Below are 6,000 nucleotides of genomic sequence, written 5' to 3'. Positions count from 1 at the left end.
GGGCAGGTTTTTTTTTTTTTTTAATCATTTTATTTTGATCCCCACTGCAGTTCTTGGACATAAGGTCACTAAATAAATGGGAGCAATGATTACTGTTATTACAATTCATGGTTGTCCAGCATTGGTTGAGACTTTTCTCTGTGGCCTCCTACAGGGACTAGTCTGTGGGCTTGTGGTCCAGGTGAGGAAGACATGTCCATCACAGCTGGCATGTTTAACTAACTCTGCCTCCCAGGGTGGGGTGAGTTCCCGTCACTCCAGAGCAGGTGAAGGAAGGAACTGAACTGAAACAGGAATAATCTACGGGGCTGACTGTCTAGACAGGGCTCTGGCTGGGGAGGGGAGCAGGCAGAAGTGGGCTCTGGCCAGAGCTGAGCAGAGACTAGGGGATGTCCTGGCGTTGCTTTAGCACCTCACTTGCATCATTTCACTGCATCCTTATGGTGGCCCGTAAGCTAGGTCCATTTATTACCCCCATTTTACAGATGATAAAACTGAGGCTCAGAGAGAGACAGTGATAGATCATACTAAAAGAGTGAAACATCCAGGGCTCAACTAGAATTTGCGCCACTCCAAACCTCTTGCTTTTAAACAGGGGGATGCAGGGAGGAAAGGGCTGACGGAGAGGAGGGGTGACAGAGTCTGTGGGTGGAGGACAGGTCCCCAGTGGCTGCAGGGGGCCTGTAGGAATAATCCAACAATGAGCAGCAGGGGCACGATCCCCTCCCTTGGGTGGGTACTATGCCCTGCTGAATTCTTTACCAAGTGGCTTGATGGACCACCTGTCAGTCAAAAGAGGGCCTAGCGGACTCTTTACTGGCAGAGGATTGAGTGCAGAAACTGCCCTGGCCCTGCCAGCAGCAGCCTTCGGAGGTGAATGAAGTGTAGCCAGTGTTGGGATGGCAGTGCCCGGTTGCACTCAAACCAACCCCATAAATGACCCCTTTCCTGTGAACCCACAAACAGCGGTGAAGAAGGTGGCTAGAGCCAGCCCCTAGCCTTTATGCAGCCTGGCCCAGCTCTCCAAGTCAGGGGCGATGGAGTGGGACAGCCGCCCACCTGACAGACAAGGTGAGCCCGTCCTGAGGGGCTGGGGTCACATAGGGTGGGGTCTTGGCCTCTGCCCCCAGCCAGGAATTGCCCGGAGACAGTATAAGAGCACGAACTTTTTTCTTTTTTTTTAGCTCAGGAGATACCTTTTGGAAAATTATAGTTAAAAACACATGATCAGAAAAGGAATTCCTTGGTTGATTATCAGCTAGCTCTCAGAATCAGGAGGAAGGTGGGGGGATGTGCCTTAGCAGGAAGGAGGAAACTGAGGCAGGGACAAGACCCCACCCTGTGGTGGCTCCAGTCATACAATGCCGCTGGCACTATCACCATGGCACACTTGTCATCACCAACGGAGCTGCCAGCTCTGGGTCTTCATGTGCCCTCCCGGACTCTTAACCCTGCTAGAGCCGCGATGAGCCAGCTGTCACTCTGTGCCTTTGGGTCATTCCTTCCAGGAGGCACTGGGGAGAAAACAAAGGATGCCTAGTTAATTTGAATTTTAGATAAATATTTTTTTTAGAAGACAAAAAATGGTTGTTTATCTGAGACTCAAATGTAACTGGGCATCTTATTACTTGCTAACTCTGGTCACTCCATATCCAGAGGGCTGTGCTCTGCTTCAGGTTGGTGGGAGGGGACTTCTGCCCTTTCCACTTCTGTGGCGAGAATGCTAACCTTGGGCCATTGGACTGATCACATTATTGAATGCAGAATAGCCAAAAAAGCAAATATCAACTGCCACTTCTCAAAAACCTCTCTTTATGAAAAAGTTACCTGCCTTAATTGCTTTCAAAGCTGCCTTCACCCACAGAGGAGCTGGGTGGTAGGTATGACCCCCTGGGCATTCCTCTTCTGCACCCATTTTTCATAACATGGAGAGTGCCTCTTTCCTCCCCTGCCCCTGCTGAAACATCCTGAGGGCAGAGAACACAAGAATCTTTTTGGAAGGGCCCCTAGTCCTTTTCCCTCCCCAGTACTCTTGCCTGGAAAATCCCAGGGATGGAGGAGCCTGGTAGGCCGCAGTCCATGGGGTCGCTAAGAGTCGGATGCAACTGAGCAACTTCACTTTCACTCTTCACTTTCATGCACTGGAGAAGGACATGGCAACCCACTCCAGTGTTCTTGCCTGGAGAATCCCAGGGACGGGGGAGCCTGGTGGGCTGCCGTCTGTGGGGTCACACAGTCGGACACGACTGAAGCAACTTAGCAGCAGCAGCAACAGCTAGTCCTTTCCAGTGAGTCGCCATCACTGCAGAGTGGGTGAAGGGAGGAACTGAGCTGAAACAGGAATAATCTACGGGGCTGACTGTCTAGACAGGGCTCTGGCTGGGGAGGGGAGCAGGCAGAAGCCGGCTTTGGTCAGAGCTGAAACTCAAGGCATCGCCACCAGTCCTTCCCAAGCCATCCTGAGGCCGGGCTGTCTGAACCCTGGCCAGAATGGGCCTGGGGCTGTCGCTTGCTCTCGTTTCAAAGGATTTGTTCTTCCATTGAAGGAAAAGCTTGCACTTTCACAATTAGAAAGTTAACAAAAGGTAAGAAACATTGGATGCTTCCTTCTCTTTCTTATCTGTTTGTTTGGAGGAGGGCTGTGAGAGAAAATAAAGGTTTTAGTTATAAAGCTTTGGCCTGAGATCAAGTTTAGAAAGAAAGGCATCTACTAATTGAAAACATCACTTTGGGGGCCTTTAAATCAGGGGAAACAGGTGCAGGTTTGTGGTTTTAGAGAGAGTATTTCTTTTGGAAAAAAATAAAGGAAAGTGCCCCAGATAGGGTCCCTCCAAAGCCAGCAGGCTTTTACTTTTCAGCCCTTAATTACCTAGAAGGTGAGTGAAAAGATTAACTGGAAAGTTAAAAGAAAAAATCAACTCTCAGCCTTCTAAGTAATACTCCAAATTTTTCTCTTTTTCTCTCTCTTTTTCCCTTTTGGGCTGAACATTTTGATAACGCTCTCTTACAATACTGTCCATTCTCAAATGGATTCCCATACCGTATCCACTTTTATTCTTAATCCTGTGATGAAAAATCTGGGCTTCCCTTCTCAGCAGAGCTGGGATTTGACCATTACAGTGACATATTTTCCAGTGTTTTCTCTGGGTGTGAAGGGGCAAACATTTCAAGGTCAAAAGTCTCGGGAGGAAAGGGTAATAATTCTGTGCCTACTGTGTGTTGGCTGCTTGGTAATATCCTGTATCTCTGCATCCCCAGGGAAAAGAGGTTTCTTTTTGAAACCTCTTGATGGTTGAGGAAATGGAGGGTTAGCGAGGAGGAGTGACATGCCCGAGGTGGCCCAGCAAGGAAGCAGCAGAGTTGACCTTGAAGCCAGGTCCATCTGACTGTCACAGGGCATCACCTCCCACCTTTGAAAGCGTGGAGTGGCAAACCAAGCTAACAGCTATGAAGATGCCCAGAAACTTTGGCTTTGAAATAGCTCACAACATCTTCCTGCTTTAGAGAACTATTGAGCAGGTTTGTTTGCGGTTAAATGTACATGACTCTCATGTTTTTAGGAGAGAGGCTACTGACCAGGAAAGGTGGTCCTCAAGAAACTAATGCCATGTATCACTTATCTGCTGCTGTGTAACAAATTACCCCCAAACTCCGTGTCTTAAAAGCACAGCATCTGCTACCTCATCGTTTCCACAGTTTAGGAGTCTGGGTGCGACTTAGCAGGGTCCTCTGGCTCGGGGTCCCTTACAGACTAGCAGTCAAGGTGTCAGTGATGGCTGAAGTCACCAGAAGGAATGGCTGGAAAACGGTCTCCTTCCAAGCTGACCAGCATGGTCGCTGGCAGCCTTTAGTTCCCAAGGGCTGTTGGTTTCTCTAGCACTGTCTGAGAGCTGGAGGGTGCCCTCCAACCTTGGCATGTGGGCCCTCCTGCGCGGATGCTTGCTTCATCGAAGTGTACAAAGGAAGAAGGCAGTAGGAGTGTGTTAGCAAGACGGAAACCATAGTCTTTCATAACCTAGTCATGGGTGTGATGTCTCATCAAGGAGTGTGTTAGCAAGACGGGAGCCACAGTCTTTCATAACCTAGTCATGGATGTGATGTCTCATCAAGGAGTGTGTTAGCAAGACGGGAGCCACAGTCTTTCATAACCTAGTCATGGATGTGATGTCCCAGCAAGGAGTGTGTTAGCAAGATGGGAGCCACAGTCTTTCATGACCTAGTCATGGATGTGATGTCTCATCAGCTCTGCTGTAATCTTTGCAGTAAGTGCAAAGATTCACTAGGTTCAGCCCACACTCAGGATGAAGCGATTACATGGGCTGGAGGCGGGGGAGGTAAATACCAGGAGGTGCGGGATCACTGGAAGCCATGTCAGTAGCCACCTGTCACGCATCCGCAGAGTGGAGATGGTGGTCATGATAATAATAATGATAGCTGCTTAGTGTGTGCTTCTGCTGTGCCAGCCCCTGGGCTAAATCCCTTCTGTGTGTTGTCTCATTTAATTGTCACACTGCTCTTTGAACCTGGAGGATAGAATGCCAACCCACTCCAGTATTCTTGCCTGGAGAATCCAGTATTCTTGCCTGGACAGAGGAGCCTGGCGGTCTATAGTCCATAGGGTCGCAAAGAGTCGGTACACGACTGAAGCCACTTAGCATGCAGGCACGCTCTTTGAACCAGGAAGATACGTGAACTTCCCTAAGTTCCTGCAGCAAAGGCACGAGAACCTGACTGGTGCTGTCCACTCCAAATACCCTTCCTTTACATAATGCAGATCCTTGACCTGCACCCACTGAGCTTCTGGGGCCAAAACAAGCCCCTGTTGTGATAAGAATCAGGAAAACAAAGCTGAACTCGCTACTCATCAGAAAATTGCAAGGGAACACACCAGAAGCCATTTCTTACCCATCAGATTAGAAAAAAAAAATTAAAGTTGTTGAGAGTGTGGGGAATTCTCATGCACTGCTGAGAGACTATAAATTTGTACTGCCACTTTGGAGGGAAATTTGGCAGGATCTATTAAAATTTTAAAAGGACATAAAAATAAAAATGTGCATAGCCTATGACCCCGCACTTACACTTCTGAGTATCTACCCTAGAGAAATACTTGCACATGTGCACGAAGAGCCTTGGAGAATTTTCATTTCAGTGTTGTTTCTAAGAAGTAAATAGTGACATTGGAAATGGTCTCAATGGTTTCAATGTCCATCAGTTTAAAAAAAAAAGGCTGAATAAATTGTGGAGCATCTGTACTATGGAAAACTGTGAAGCAGGTGAAGAGCATGAGGTAGATCTGTAAGTATGGCAAGAAAATATCTGTAAGGCATATTGTTGAATGAAAAAGGCAAGATATACAATGATGCTGTCAATATGATTCCGTATATGTAACCCCAGCAATGTTATATTTTATTTATACACTATTAAGGGGCTTCCCAGGTGGCTTAGGAGTAAAGAATCCATTTGCCAATGCAGGAGATGCAGGTTCAATCCCTCAGTCATGAAGATCCCCTGGAGAAGGAAATGGCAACCCGCTCCAGTATCCTTGCCTGGGAAATCCCATGCACAGAGGAGCCTCAGAGGCTACAGTCCATGGGATTGCAAAAGAGTCGGACACAATTTAGGGACTAAACAACAACATACACACAATTAGATGCCCACACATATATGTATTGAATATATACAAATACAAATATATTCAAATGCATGAGGATGGTCTGGCAGGGGGTTTACCAACCTGATAACAAGAGAGGAGGGGAGGGTAAGAGGCAAAAGTTGAGGGATGGTCAAAGGAGACTTTAAGTTTGTATGTAATGTTTTTAATATTTTTTAAAAAGAAAAAGTTAAATTGCCTTACTTATATCAGCTGAGCCTGTCTCTTTTAAAAAATCATTACTGGAATCCCCGCCCAGTGATTTCCCTTACTTTGTAGTGGTCAGAGCTGGGTCACTACACCCGTAACTGCAAAGGAGATTAGAAAGGTGAATAGCTTTCAACTGTGCC

General features: G+C 47.3%; 1 long non-coding RNA gene across 3 annotated transcripts in view; it reads left to right on the top strand.

Moving 5' to 3' along the window:
* The first annotated feature begins 2,185 nt into the window (after positions 1–2,185).
* The window catches only part of LOC121816785 (uncharacterized), a 118,082-nt gene continuing 114,267 nt past the window's right edge, over positions 2,186–6,000 (top strand). For 2 of the 3 annotated variants that reach the window (XR_009596705.1, XR_006056475.2), the window contains exon 1: positions 2,191–2,585. This is a non-coding gene — a long non-coding RNA (uncharacterized LOC121816785). Of the gene's footprint in view, positions 2,586–6,000 lie in introns of all 3 variants that reach the window. The other variant, XR_006056474.2, reaches the window with a different exon arrangement.

The sequence above is a fragment of the Ovis aries genome, chromosome 16 (genome assembly GCF_016772045.2).
Source record: "Ovis aries strain OAR_USU_Benz2616 breed Rambouillet chromosome 16, ARS-UI_Ramb_v3.0, whole genome shotgun sequence".
NCBI lineage: Eukaryota > Metazoa > Chordata > Mammalia > Artiodactyla > Bovidae > Ovis > Ovis aries.
The sequence above is the reverse complement of the archived record's forward strand: the minus strand, read 5'-3'. Positions and strand labels throughout refer to the sequence as shown.